Here is a 14,169-nt window from a genome sequence, read left to right on the forward strand (position 1 = left end):
GCCAGGCCCATGGAGCCTGGGTGGCAGTGGCATGTCCCAGGCCACAGCCCCTCGATGGCAGGCAGGCAGGCCTGCATCAGCTTCGTTAGGAGCCATTGATCTGTTTCGTGCTTAATACATTTTTTATTTCCAAATGTTTTTTTTTCCAGGCTCCATAGCGTTTGCAGCTTGTACCAATTAAGGCAGCAGCACAGAATGAGCACTGCAGCCCATTAATTAAACTTATAGGGGGAGTTTAAGTGCCCACTCCATTCTTCCTGGCAGCTTTCTCTGAGCAACAGGCACACTGGGGACAGGAGCACGACTGAGCACTCACATGCTGGGCATCTTGCTCCCTCTTTTCCTCCCCACTTGGTCTCCAGCTGGCCAGGCAACCCCCACCACACTCAGTGCCAGCCCTGGACCCATGGGTGCTCACCCTGTACACAGTCCAGGCTGTAGCATCACCTGCATGTGGGGAGTGGGGGGTGTGGGGCTCCCCCACACCAAAGCTCCTTGAGCTCTGCTCAGAGCAGGGATGTGTTTGGCACCTGCATGCTGGTGCATTCGTTCTGGGGAAGGGTGCCATGCATGCAGGGATGCTGCCTTGCCTTGTGCTTGCCACAGACAGGGGCTTATGCCATGGGGGGTGCTGCAGCACCCACTGCATTGTCACGTTCCCAAGTGGATTCTGCCCTCACTGCAGGGCAAGGGGACCAGAGCACGGCGGGGTCTCTGGCTCTACACTGCCTCCACTGAGCTGGCCATGGGCATAGTTCTGCCCTGCTCTGCAGAGCAATGGTCAAGGATGGGCTCTGGGTTGCTTGGGTGGAGCTCAGGCTCATGGCAGCCCCACACATCCCACCATCAGCAGTGGGTGCCCACACCATGCTGGTTTCTTCTAGGAGGAACACACTGATGGGCAACACCAGCTCTGGGTCCAGGATCAACACAGCGGAGCAGCGGGTGCTTCGCTGTCACACTGTTGCCATGGAAATGATCACACTGTCACACACTGACATCCTGCTGCCCAGGGCACCTGGGCACCCACTTTGGGGCTGGCAATGCTGGCAGGCAGCCTGCAGCCCTGCACTGAGAAGGGATGTGGCAGGAACTGTGCAGGTGCAGTTGGGGCAGGTCTTCTGGGTGCAGGTAGCCCACCCCATTGGCAAGGAGTCATGCTGATGAGTCCTCCAGCTGCTAATATGGACAAATTATAATGATGGAAAAATTAAGCCATGGCCAAAGCCTGGAGCCTGGCCCAAACTGCATGCTCGAGGCAGAGTCCCTTTCCTCTGGACTGGATGGCAAAGGGACAGTCCAAAAAGCAAAGACCAGGTGGGGAGATGCCAAGCTCAGCAAAACAGTGGAGGGTTCATCCGGGGTCATGTCAAAGAGCTGGGAGGGGAGCAACATAGGCCCTGTACAACAGACCTGCTGCCTCTCTGAGCAGCAGCAGAGCCTGGCCTGCTCAGGTGACAGCACCAGCAGAACACCACTGATTCCTCTCCAGCACTTCACTTACTGCCACCAGACATTTTGATTAAAAACTTGGTTTCTAAGGAATTAAGGACACAGTAGATGGAGTAAAAACCTATTCATGGACAGATTCCCTAAATGGCTTTGTTAATGGGGAGGCATCAGGGGAGGCATCTATGCCAAGGAGAGGCTCTGGGGATCAAAACTGTTAACTGTTTGCACCAACAGGCAACGTGAGAATGCAAAAACTTCACTGGCATGAGAAGACTTGTGAAATAATGACGAGGAAATGGTTTGCTGCAGCGTCACAACCCCATCACAGAGCAAGCCACAATGCAAGGGGTGACACCAGGATGTTGTTTGGGTGGAGGTTTAAGGACAAATGGGGTGTCCTCCTTCCTAAAACACAGCTCTGTGGCAAGGGCACCTTAACCTCTGAGTTTTCTGTCTGTCTGGATTGTTTGCCTTCCTTTGAGCAGCTGCTCTCAGAGGCAGGAGAGGATGATGCTGGGGACAAAGAGCCACTTTGGGATGCCTAGTCTAGCCACGGACTGGACACTGCTTTCTGCTTGCCCAACATTACTTTGAATGCAGGGCAAAGGCAGGCTACACTGACCTAGCAGAGGTTAACCATGGAGGGAGAAGACATGCAGCACATGTAGGACCAAAACTGGGCAGAGGAAAGGAGAAAATCTACCCAGGGGCTGAGCCCTTTCTGCTCAGAGGCTGCAGGGAGCTGTGTTGGGGCTGTGGGCTGTGGTAAACCAGAGGGAAGGCAGGAGGCCACTTGCTGGCCCCCATGGGCTCAGCCCCTGGCTTGGCATGAAGAACTCACCAGCTGAATCCCCAGCAGCAAGGCTGAAAATGTCATGTGGACAGGACCAGCCTCCCCTCCCTACACTGACACCAGTGCAGTGGCACCTGCTGCATGACTTGGTCTTTCCCAGCCTCGTTGTTTTTGATTTAGCAGTTGCTAGAGAAACTGAAAGTTGCAGTTTGTGGAGCATCTGCATTTTAGTTAGTAATTACCAGCAGCACCACTCTTGGCCAGCTGTTGCCTGCAGGGTCCCTGCTGCTGCTGCTCAGGGTTGCCCATGCTGGGGCAGGATCAGGGGCATGGCACTGCACTTACCTCATGCTGAGTGCCCCCAGCAGGCACCAGGGCTGGCCCTGGCTTGGGTACTAGTGTGGTGCCCTGGCTGGGGTGTTGGTCAATTCCCTTTGAGATCCCAGCAGCCAGAAATGGCCTCACCCAGCACACTCTACCATCCTACTCACATCAGCAGGGAAGCAGAGAGTTTAGTACTGATGGCTCCAAATAGGCAAGGGTGACTTCCTGAGCAAGGCTCCATGTGGGTGCATGGGGTCTTGATGTCCTGGCTGCAGCCCTGAGGGAGAGGAGCATCACGGTGCCATATGAGGCCACAGCTGTTTTGGTTTGTGTTGTAGCAGCTCACCCCCTCCTGTCTGCTCCAGCAGCATCCCCTGTCAGTGCCTGCACTTGTCCCTGCTCCTCCCCTGATTGATTCCTCATGTGGCCATCCCTTTGCCCAGCCTCCACCGGGTCTCCTCCTGCAGTTCTTGCCACACAGCTCCCAGACCTGCATGATGGATACAAGGGCTGAGGGTAGGACTCCCCTGCAGAGCCCTGCTACCAAGTGCTCCTGTCTTTTTCTTGTGCAGGGTTCATTTTAACAAGGCTTTTAGGCTTAAGTGCTGCTTGACATGACTGGGAGAAATTGATATTTTGAGAATGAGCTTGAGAGGGGCTATGAATAATTCACATTGGGGTGGTTCCATTCCCATAAACAGGAGGCTGAAAAAACCAAACTCAGTGCTTTACAAGGAAACCAATTCCCATCCTGCAAAGCTCCAGACCCCAGCTCAGCCTCCACTCTCACGTGGCAGCTACAGCATGGGGAGCTGGCCTCTGCACCTTTTCTGGAGCATCTATGGGCTGCATCTGCTTCTTGCACCTAGGACAAAAGACACAGCCCCAGGAAACCCTGCTGGGATTGCTGGTGGCAGTGGCACTGAGACCATAGGGGCCAAGGGTCAGCAGCATATCACTAGCCCCATTAAACCTGGTTTGGCCTCTCTATTTCATTAGGCCTCTTATTAAGGGCTACCCTGTGGGATGGAGGAAAGTGATCTTTCAATGGGGACTAGTGAGAGAAGCATATCACCCACAGGCGCTGCAGGGCAAGGGGCTGAGGAGAGAATCTGGGCTCAGGCCCTCTGTCATGTACCCTGCAGTCCATCTGAGGAGATCCCCATGGAGACCTGCATCTCCTGGGAGCTGGAGAGGGCAGACTCTCTCCCTCCAAGCACACTGCAGGGGTGAGCACAGCACTGCAGGGCTGGAGCATAGCATTGGTACACAGATGATGGGGTTGAACCAGCCATGAATAAATTCAGTCTGTAAATTAGCAGGAGAGTCCTCACTGCCAGAGCAGTCAGCCCCAGTGCAGCCCCAAGATGGAACTGCCCAGGGCACAAAGTCAAACTGGGCTGGAGATGGAGCCAAGATGGATGGGACAGATGGATGGATGGATGGATGCCAGTGAGAATGCAGCAGCCAGGCACAGGGTTACTCCCACCTCCATGTGCCCTTCCTCCTGACTATGCCTACCCAATGCTGGCAAGGTTCTGGTGTCCAAGACTTTTGTCCTCTGCACCACAGCTAGGGGACCTCTGTGCTATCCAGGAGCATTCCCCACCTGCCCCAGTGCTACTGCAGAGAACCTAGGACCTCTTTCCTTACCCAGAGGAGACAGGACAAGGTCAGCTGCTGCTCCCATCCTTTGTCCCGCTCCTAGTGCTGAGCTGGCAGCCCGCATGTGCCAGAGCTGCTGTGTGGTGACAGCAGCGTCTGTTTGCTGCCACTGAGGATCTCTCTCTCTGGCTGCTCATTACTGGATGCCTTCCAAGCAACAGGGCTGGATGACACTAATCCAGCTGGTTTCACAGCAAGAGCCCACAGTGGCAAAGGGCTCGGTGACTGCCCCACCAGAGCTCCACTAGTGAACAGGGCCACCAGGGCTGGAGGCTGCCCAGGTTTGTTCAGAGATCCCAGAGCTTCCCAGGGAGGAGGAATCCAGGGAGAACATGAGACCAGAGCCAAGTCTGCATGACTGTGACCACCAGCACCAAGACCCACTTGAAACAAGCTTGGGAAGTCAGCTTCCCTGGCATGCCAACCTGCAGAAGTGGGCACTGTGTAGTTCAGCTGTTCCCTGTCCTTGGTCAGCCTGACAGTGATGATGTTCTTACAGGTGCTGGTCCTGCCTGCTATCCAGCTAAGACTCCCAGGGACCAGGCTGATGGCTTGAGGGCAGCAACAGTGCAAGATAAGGGGGCTGGAGGCACCACAGGGGCCTGGAGGTTGCACAGCAAGGGGTGAGAGGGACAGAACAGGCATCTTGTGCCTTCACAGGCAAGTAGAGTTTGCAGCCCCTCCATCAGCCCAGCCAGGGACTCAGCCTCCCTCAGGCTGGGGGCGGGGGGAGGGGGGAGGGACAAGGCAGAGAAAACCCCTGACCCTCTAATGACACCCTGCACCCAAGGCACTGAGGGCCGAGTTGGGGGTGCAGAGCGTGGCACGGTGCCCTGTCCCTGGAGAGCAGGATGGGAGCCTCGAGCTGGCGCCTCAGCAGGGAGCCATGCGCTGATTAGCGAGGAAGAGCCCCGCAGCCCTGCTGCTGCGCAGGGAGAATTAGCAGTAATAAGTCATGATCATCCCCTGATGACGAGCACTTAATGTGTGCCGGTTCTGCTATCAAAGTGCCTCTTAAACCCCAATCGCCTTGTCGATAGCGATGGCAGCAGCTGATGGATCCCTGGCCGCCTGCTTGCCTGGCCAGGTCGCTCCCGGCATGCCACAGGCAGGAGCATCGATTTCCCACAACTGTGAAGAGGCAAATATTTGAAAAGTGATAAATAAGGGGAGCTGCTGGCTTGGCTGCACGCGTCAGTGCCCGGGATTAAGGCAACGAGGTGAGACTGCCCAATTAAATCTCAATGAAAATGGCCGCAAATTCAATTTCTCCCCTCACCCATATCCATCCTGAGGGCCACGGGGGCTGATAACACAGGGTTCATCGATTGGCACTGCCAGGAAGAAGTCTCTCTGAATTCAATTAGTTGGGAAAACACAGAGGGTGGTGCGGGAAGTGGGGACAGGGCTGTGTGTCTTTGTCATTCCCAGGGGGATGGAGCACCTAGCATCTGCTGCAAGTCACCACAGGGCAGCTGGAAACGGCGGTGACAGCACCCCATGGGTGCCCATGCTGCCCTGGAGAGAAACGACGTGCATTGGTGTTTCTCTTGGTTTGCAACCCTTCGAGGTCACCCTGGGTCTGGCACTCCAAGAGCATCTGCAGGACATGTGGTGACAGCTGTGCTGGAGAACTGACCATCCTGCTCCATCCCTGGCACTGATGGTGAGTGACAGGGAACAGCTTGTGTGAAACTCCCTGCATCCCCAAGCGGTGCCTGACCCGCACTGACCTGCATAGAGCAGGGCTGGCCCCGGCAGGGATGAGGCTGCGGGTGCTCAGCAGGTCCCGATGGGGTAGGGAGCCAGGGCAGCTCGGGTCTGCAGCTGCTCACCAGCCCCTTCTTCTGGGGCTCCAGTACAGAGGGATGACCCTGCCGGGATGAACAGCCATTACGTCTCATTGCCGTGGAAACGGAGCCGCAGCTCTGAGAAGCCTCTGCACCTTCTCCTCCTCCTAGCTGAGCCCCATAGGAAGAGGCTGAGGGATTTGGAGACTAAAGACAATTTGGAGGGGCTGCCCAAGCTGGTGGGTGCAGGGATGGGGGGCTATGCCACTGGGCTCTTCATTATCTGTGCCAGCCACCGGGCACTCTGCTGCCTGCTGCCTTGCTCATTCCTCCTCCCTGGGTGTGAGAAGTCCCCAATTAAAGCACACGATGCTCAAATTAGCATGAGCAGTGGTGGGGTCTTGTGTCGGGCGTTACAGGAGGGAGATGTGGATCCTAGCTGGTCCCTGTCACTATGAAACGGGTTATGGAGGCAGATGAGGAAAAGGTTCTCCAGCCCCCGTGGAGGGTCGCTGGCCTTGCCAGCCCGCTGGGGCTGTGGGAAGCAGGCGCCAGGGGGCCTCAGGGGAACGTCAGTGTCCTTACAGCCACCCTACTCGACTCGTCCCTTAAGACAGCAGCCTGGGCTCCTTCTGTGAGGCTGGAGACAGAAGGTCCAAAGCCAGGAGCACGGGGCTAGGGGTGGCAGGATGGGGGCTTTTGGTACTGAGGAACCCAAGACAAGAGAGTCTCCCCAGACCTCTCTCCTGTGGCAGAACACCACCCTGCACGAAGCACTGCTATGGGCTGGCAGCCTGCACCTGGGGTCAGGCAGGGACCCCCACTCTGCTCTGCGGGGGTATGCAGGGTCACTGAGAGGGAAGGGATGGGGCTGTCACCCTGGCAGGGAAGGCAGGACAGGACTGGGAAGCGCTGGGGCTTATGTAGGACGTTCTGCCCCCGGGGAAGGTGCTTTTGCCAGCTGCGGGCACAGCTGGGACCAGCTGCTGTGCTTGCCCTGTGCACAGCCCCGGCTGCCACCAGCCCGAGCAGGGGCTGCGCGCTGGAGCGTGAGGGTTCAGCGCAGTGGTGCGGGCCAGAGAGCATCCTCCTGCCGGCAGCTGCCCCCGGCTCCGGAGCTGGCTTGGGGATGGCCGTGCCCTGCTGCTGGCCTTTCCTTGGTGACATCTGCGTGCTGTGGGGTGCAGGAGCACAGCCTGCTGGCTGCCAGCTGCGCAGCCCAGCGCCGGCCTGCAGCCTGCCTGCAGCCGCAGTAGGCGTTCTCCTGGCCCCACGCAGAGCATCCTCATGTCCCCACGTGAGGCATCCCCATAGCTCTAGGCAGAGCACCCCAATAAGCCCAAACAGAGCATCCCCATAACTCCAAATAGAGCATGCCCATGGTCCCATGTAGGGCATCCCCACACAGGGCATCCCCACAGCTCAGCCTGTCTGCTGCAGGCTCACTCTGCTCTGGGGCATGTCCCTTAGAGCACTGCCTGTTCCCCCCAGCCCCACCGCGAGCCCAGAGCATGCCTGGCAGTGAGGGATGCTGAACACCCCCCAAGGACAGTTGATGGAGCGCTGGGGAGCCCAGCTGACTCAGAGGACAGAACCCCCTTGTGTTGAACATGATGGTGGCTCCATGCTGCTGGAGTGGGGCCAGTGACACTCATCTGGGGTTTGCTAACGGCAGTGGCATCCCACAGGTAGTGTGTGTGGGCACATGGCCACCATTGCCTGGGACAGGAGGGAGCAGGGTCAGGGAAGGTCTCTGCCTCCTGCTGCCATTTACTTTCTTATCCTCTTGTGCTGCAGCAGCAAGTTGCCTGGTAACCTTTCTCCTCCTCCTTCTTCCTCCTCCTCCTCACTGCAGCCCAGGGATGTCTTGCAAGACTGAAATGGGCTGGAGATGGATGGACAGTGGTTCTAGGGAGCCCTCCAGCCTCAACCCTGGTGCAGGCTGCAGCATAGTGGTAAGCCTGTCTCAGAGCACTGGGAGCATGTAGAAGGGTCCTATGGAGGACCCATAGCACAGTCAGGCAGTGGCCAAGGCACGTCCCTGCCACCTGTTCCCACACACTTGTGCTGAGCCCACACAAGCAGGTAGAGCCCTCCCATTTGGGCATTCCTTCCCTGGCTCCCCCCTCCCGCCTGCACCATCCTGGAGCAGCTCTGCACCCCAAAGCTCTTGGGGCCTAGGCTGAGACTTGATATTCTGCCTACTCCCCTACACACATTGGCAATTAGATCATAATTGTAATATTTGCATATTCATAACAGCTGAAATTAATCGCATTTGCATAATGGTAATGAAAGGGACTTCATTAATTACTGCTTTTTTCAGGGGATTTTGCATATAAATGGATTCCATTAGACAGGTTGAGCTGTGGTGGGTGCAGGGCTGGGACAGAAGCCATGTTGCCAGACTGGGGTGGAGCTGCGAGGACCTGTGGCACTGCTGTCACCCTGCCTGCCCCAACCTGCTGTGCCCTGAAGCTAGGCTCAGCTGTGGCATATGGGCTTGGCCGGTGGCTTCCTGCTTGTGCCTAGACCTGTCAGCTTCTTCTTGTCCTGCTAACCTCACATTTGCCTCAGGCAGCCTGCCACAGACACGAGGGTGCAGCTAGGAGCAAAGACAAGCACCAGGGCTCCTGCAGTGCTGGGTTTGCCATATTCAGGGTGTGAACAAGGCCGTGGGCACATAGATAGTCCTTCCTGCAGGCTCTGCAGGGATGCCATCTCGCTTCATGCATGCATGCAGTGGGTGTGATTGTTGCCACCAGCACCCATGCCTGGGGACCCTTGTATATGTGGGGGGCTGGGCTGGCTGTTCATGGGTTCGTAACCTGCCCCAGGGTGATGCTAAAGGCAGTGGTGCTCACAGATTGCTGAGCAGCAGCGCTGGCCCATGTGAGCAGGTGCCCTCTCTGTCACCTGCCACTGCTGGGCCGAGCTCCACAGCGTGGTCTCCAGCCTGCCCTGCACCTGGCCCAGCACAGCTCACTCCTGGCAGGGCTGGAGAGAATGGCAGGGAGGCACAGAGGTACACAGAGAGGAGCAGGGCTTTACTGGCACAGCCACAGCATCTTGTGTGCCAGAGTCAGGCAGGAGTGATGCCCTGGTCCAGAGTGCCACAGCAACTGCACTCAGCAGCCCCCAGGCAATTCTGGCCATGGAGCAAGCCCATTCAGGACTCCAGTCACCTGGCATTGTCCCATCATCCCTATCCCATCACTCTGCCCCTCCTCTGGGGCAGCTTGTGATGCCTGGGAAACTCCTCTGCCCAGCAGCTGTCCCTGCCCCTGGGACTGCCAGCCCCAGATGTCCCATTCGCAGGGGGAGGTGAAAGAGAAGGAGAGAGCTGCACAAAGCCCAGGGGAATGTGAAAGCTGGGGGCAGCCAGCAGTTAGCAAACACAGGTGATCAAAGTCTCAGTGAAACTCTTGGTGACTGGCAGAGTCACAGGAGGTACTGACTGCAGCAAATGGAGAGAAAAACAGCTCCAAGCAACAGCCTGGTTTAGAGATAGGAAGAAGACAAGGAAGCTGCAGCTTCAACATCCCTGTCCTGTCCCCACAGAGTGAACACCTTCTGTTTCCCAGCCCTTCCGTGTGAGTGGCCGGTTCAGCCCCACATCTGCTGATGCCAACATCAGCTGAAATAACAAACACAAACAAGGTTTTGGGTAACAGGCTCCAAGCAAATTCTGGGAGGTGGAAGGTCTCAGTTTGGCCCTGGCCACATGCTGCGATTGAGAGAGCCTTACTCTTGCTGAGAAGATGCTCTGGCCAAGGGGCTCTTCTGGTGCACTCTGCCCGGGGAAAGGCTTCCCCGGGAGATACAGCTCGTTGCCTCCTTATTGATGGCTTCTTCCCTCCTGCATGGCTAGGGAAGAGGCCTGCGGAATAAATCAGTGCAAGAGACAGATTATGGCAGCTAAAGACTCCAAATGAGATGATAATTGCTGTGGTAATGACAGTGAAGACCTGATGCTGCCGATAAGGAAACATCTCCACTGCTCTTGGCTGGTACCCGGCCAGCGAGCTGGCACGGTTGCACGGCTGGGGCTGTCCCCAGGGGCACCATGGCCAGCCAGCGCTGCCCTCCCTGTGCTCAGGGCAGGGCTTGTCGGGGGTGGTCCCCGCAGCGGCAGGGACACAGATGCTGGGGGCCGGGCGAGGGGCGTGAGGCAGGCAGCCCTGGCGGGGCCGTTTGTCTGGTTCTCCCGCCGGCTGCGTGTCAGCTCTAATTAGGCAAACTTCTGTATTCATTGCGAGCCCAGCCAGCGGAGAATTCCACAATTGAATTTTAATGCCCTAAAAACACATTACAATCAGCCTGATTAATTAAGAGATGGCTTAACACGGTGACCGGGCTTCAGAGGGCTGTGCTCGGGTGGAGCGCCACGCAGGACAGCTCCCGCACCCCATGGCATGGGGCATGGGGCTGGAGTGTGACAGGGTCAGCAGAGCTGGGGCTGGTCTCGGAGCCCCGTGAGGACGTGGGAAGGGATTAGAGACAGGGCCAGGTTGTACCTTGGAGAGGCTAGACTGCATGGGACCCTTGCTTCTCCAGCTAGAGGAGGGCTGAGTCCTTACCCTCAGCACCTTGACAGCCCCAGCTCGGTCGAGCAGGTGGCAGTGTGAGCACTCCCTTCTGTTTCTGGGGCCCACATTCCTGCCTAAGAATGGCCACTGAGGCCCTGCCAAGTGCCTGTTCCCTGCATCCCTACCATGTTCCCACTCTGGGCATGGAGACTAACACTGTGCCATACCACTGCCATGAGTGGGACACTCCTGGGAGTGTTTTTGTTTGACAGTGACAATGAGTTAGAGGATTCTAATAATTTGTCTCTGCAGTGATTCCCTGGAGCAGCAACACTGGCTAATAGGCTGCTACCTCACTCAAGACAGCTCTGCCCCTGCTCCATGAGCCACCACTTGCTGTCCCCATGTCCAGCTTGTCCTGGGCAGTGTCCCCACACGTGTCACTGCTCAGGATGGCCTTGCCAGCCCACCTGGGCACTGGGGGATGAAACACCTCCAGGGACACCCTTCGCCTACATCCCATTGCAGGTGCCAGGTGGTGGGAGCAATCCCTGCAGAGACTGGCTGGGATGAGCTTCACTGGGTGCCCCCGGGCAGGGAGATGGTTCCATAAAGTCCATCCTGCTGCAGTGTAAGGAATGCAAAAAGTGGGAAATCCATAAGCAACTGGCAGGACATAAATCAGAGGAAAAGTGATAAAGGGAGCCTCTTGCCAGGAGGAGCTGGCGATGGCATTGCGAGGCCAAAAGAAATTCTGGCGAGGTGATAAATCCCACAGCTGCTGGAGCTGCTGGAGCACTAATGATCAGGCAAAAACGTCAGCCACGTTTAACAAATATTTCTGCTCAGTATTTGGAGAGGAGAGGGACAACATGCTTGAATCACACACGAACGATGCAGCCGTCTATTAATTACTGCCGGGAATGTTAAACAACATCTGCCAGCTCAGCGGGCCCAGGCACTGCCTGCCCCAGCCTCCTCCAAGAGCTGGAGGAGATTTTGGCCTCCCCATTAATTTTCTGTGAAATCTTGGAAAAGTGAGACACTCCTGCCTGGCTGACCGAGATCCTGCCTGTGCTGGGAGCTGCAGGGATGCAGGGGTTCTTGGTCCTCACCTCCTCATCCTGGCTCCGCCGGGATTTAGATCACATTCCCACTCACGCAGGGCTCCCTTCAGGAGGTGAGGACCCCACAGGAACAGGGCAAGCCCTGGCTGTGGCACAGCCCTCTGCACCCCATTATTAGCCATTTTCACCCCAGGCAGGTTCTTTGTTTCAGGAGGGGGAAACACGCTGAGCAGCAGAGGTGGCTGCAATGGGCTCAGCAGATTTGTATGGCAGCAAAGCAGGGAACTCAGCAGCAGCAAGGTGCTAATTAACAAATTCGCTCTGCATAGTATGCGCAGACCATGTAAGAGGAGAAGGATGTGTCCAAAGAGTCCCCATCAGAGGCCAATGTGTCCTTTTGGTGCCAGGTCCCCGAGTCAAACTCCCAGGGGTGCCCAGAGCCATAAAACCAGAAAGTCCAAGAAATTCAAGGGGGATTCTGGGCAAGGAGGAGAGCTGGGGATACATGTGCAGCTGGCCAGGTCACACCACTCAGCCAAGCCTGAGGAATGTCTCAGCAGGAGCTGAGGATGACACCAGCAGGGACATGGTCATTGATAGGACACACTGACCTCAGGGACAAAGGTAGGAAGAGGGGCTAGGCTAGTGCTGGGTTCTGCTGGAGAGGCTTTTCACCTCTCAGTCCTTTCTCACCCTGAGAGTGTAGTTTGGGGAAGACCGTCTTTGGTGACAAATCATGAGATTTAACAGACGTAAAGCTCTTGCAGCTGCCTCCACGAGATGCTGGGTCACATGTGGATTGCTTTTCCCAGCCTCTTTCTACACATAAAAAGGCTAGAATTTACTCACCTGTAAAAGCCAAAACCCATACACAGAATCAAAGAATTGTAGAAGAGGTTGTGTTAGAAGGGGCCTTAAAGATCACCTAGTTCCAACCCCTCTGCAATATTAGGGACACCTTCCACAACCACATGATTGTAAAATACTGGGGTGCTTTAGAGCAGCGAAGAAAGCCCAGGGGTGAAGAGATGCTGGAGGAACCCCAGTCCTGGATTGCCTCATGTCCTGGATTGTGGGATACAGGGGGAGCAGGATGGGTCTGGGGATGTCCAGGAGAAAGAGATGCAACCAGCCCTGGTGAAATGGTAACATCTAGGCACCCTAACCTGCAGCAGTTCAGCCCTCCCATCCCCCAGGGTGCCAGCCAAGATGCTGGGAGGCCAGGGACAGGCAGTTAAAATACAGAAATGTCAATTTAAATTAAAACATGTTTCATAGAAGAGGAGAAAGATAAACCCTTCCCTGCAGCACAATGAACTGGGGGATTTATGGGGTATTCTGAGGACTGGTGCGCTCACTGCAGTAAGGTCTAGAGGGGAGCTGCCTTGGCTGCCACCATGTGTGTCACAGGGCACCCCAGGGCACTGTGTTGGGGCACGAGGGCCACCTGCTGCCTCACCACCCCAGCCATCAGAGACCACAGCTGGGTCTGTGCCAAAATGTCAGCTTGCTAATAAAACATGCGGAAGATATGTTTGCTTTGGGTCAGCCAAACTCCCAGGCAGTGGCAGGGAGGCTCAGCTGCCCTCCTGCACCAGCGTCCTGCTTAGTGTCCTCCCCACTGCCCTGGGTGTACAGGGGTGCCAGTCTGAACCCACGCTCATGCCATCTCCTTCAAACAGCAGGTACTGGGTGCAGGCTCTGTCACCAGCGTGACACACAGCTCCAGAGCTGCAAGTGGCATGGCAGGGAGTAAATCCACTGTGCCCTGTCAAGGCAAAGTGACAAAACACCGGCCTGCAATGCAGGAGCTGCAGTTATAACAAGAGAAAATCAATGTGATGTATTACTAGAGATATAAAGATGCCATTAATGCTTCAGCACGGAGCCCAGCAGCTTTGCTTGCTGTCGGCAGGGCAGGTTTGCTGGGGGGGCTCCCTACACTCCCGTCTCCCGGTTCAGGTCACCTGCATGCTGGGGCTTAGCTGTGTGTTTATTTGCTGCTATCCTCAGCAAAGCTATCCTGCTCTCACCTGCTGCCTCCTGGACTTTGCCCCTGCCTGGTGCCCAGCCTCCAGCTGGGGATGTGGTCAGGACTGCAGTGCCAGAGCAGTGCACGGCTTCTGTAGGAGCCTTTCCGGTGCCAAGGTGCAAAGACCTGGCAAGGCTGCATCCCCAGACCAAGCAGGTACCACCTCTTGTTCTGTGGCTCCTAGTGTCTGTGTAGCTCTTCCAATCACCCACCAGCCAGTACTGAGCCTAGCATGCTCTGGCACCTCCTGGGCAGTACTGAAGAGGATGGCAACCCCATGCACCATGCAGTGAGGCTCTAGGACATGTGGAAGGTGCTGGGGACCCCTTTGCTAGAGACATGTACTGGGATATCGTCTGGTGACGTGCACTGGGGATGTGTGTGCTGGGGACATGGGCCACACACACAGCTGTCTCTGAGGACAATTTGGATTATTACTAAGAAGTTGAATCAAGCTTCTTCTAATTGATTAATCAATAGCTTTAATTGAGTTGACTCTTTAATGGATAGTTTCACT

Source organism: Dryobates pubescens, chromosome 11 (genome assembly GCF_014839835.1).
Source record: "Dryobates pubescens isolate bDryPub1 chromosome 11, bDryPub1.pri, whole genome shotgun sequence".
NCBI classification, from domain to species: domain Eukaryota; kingdom Metazoa; phylum Chordata; class Aves; order Piciformes; family Picidae; genus Dryobates; species Dryobates pubescens.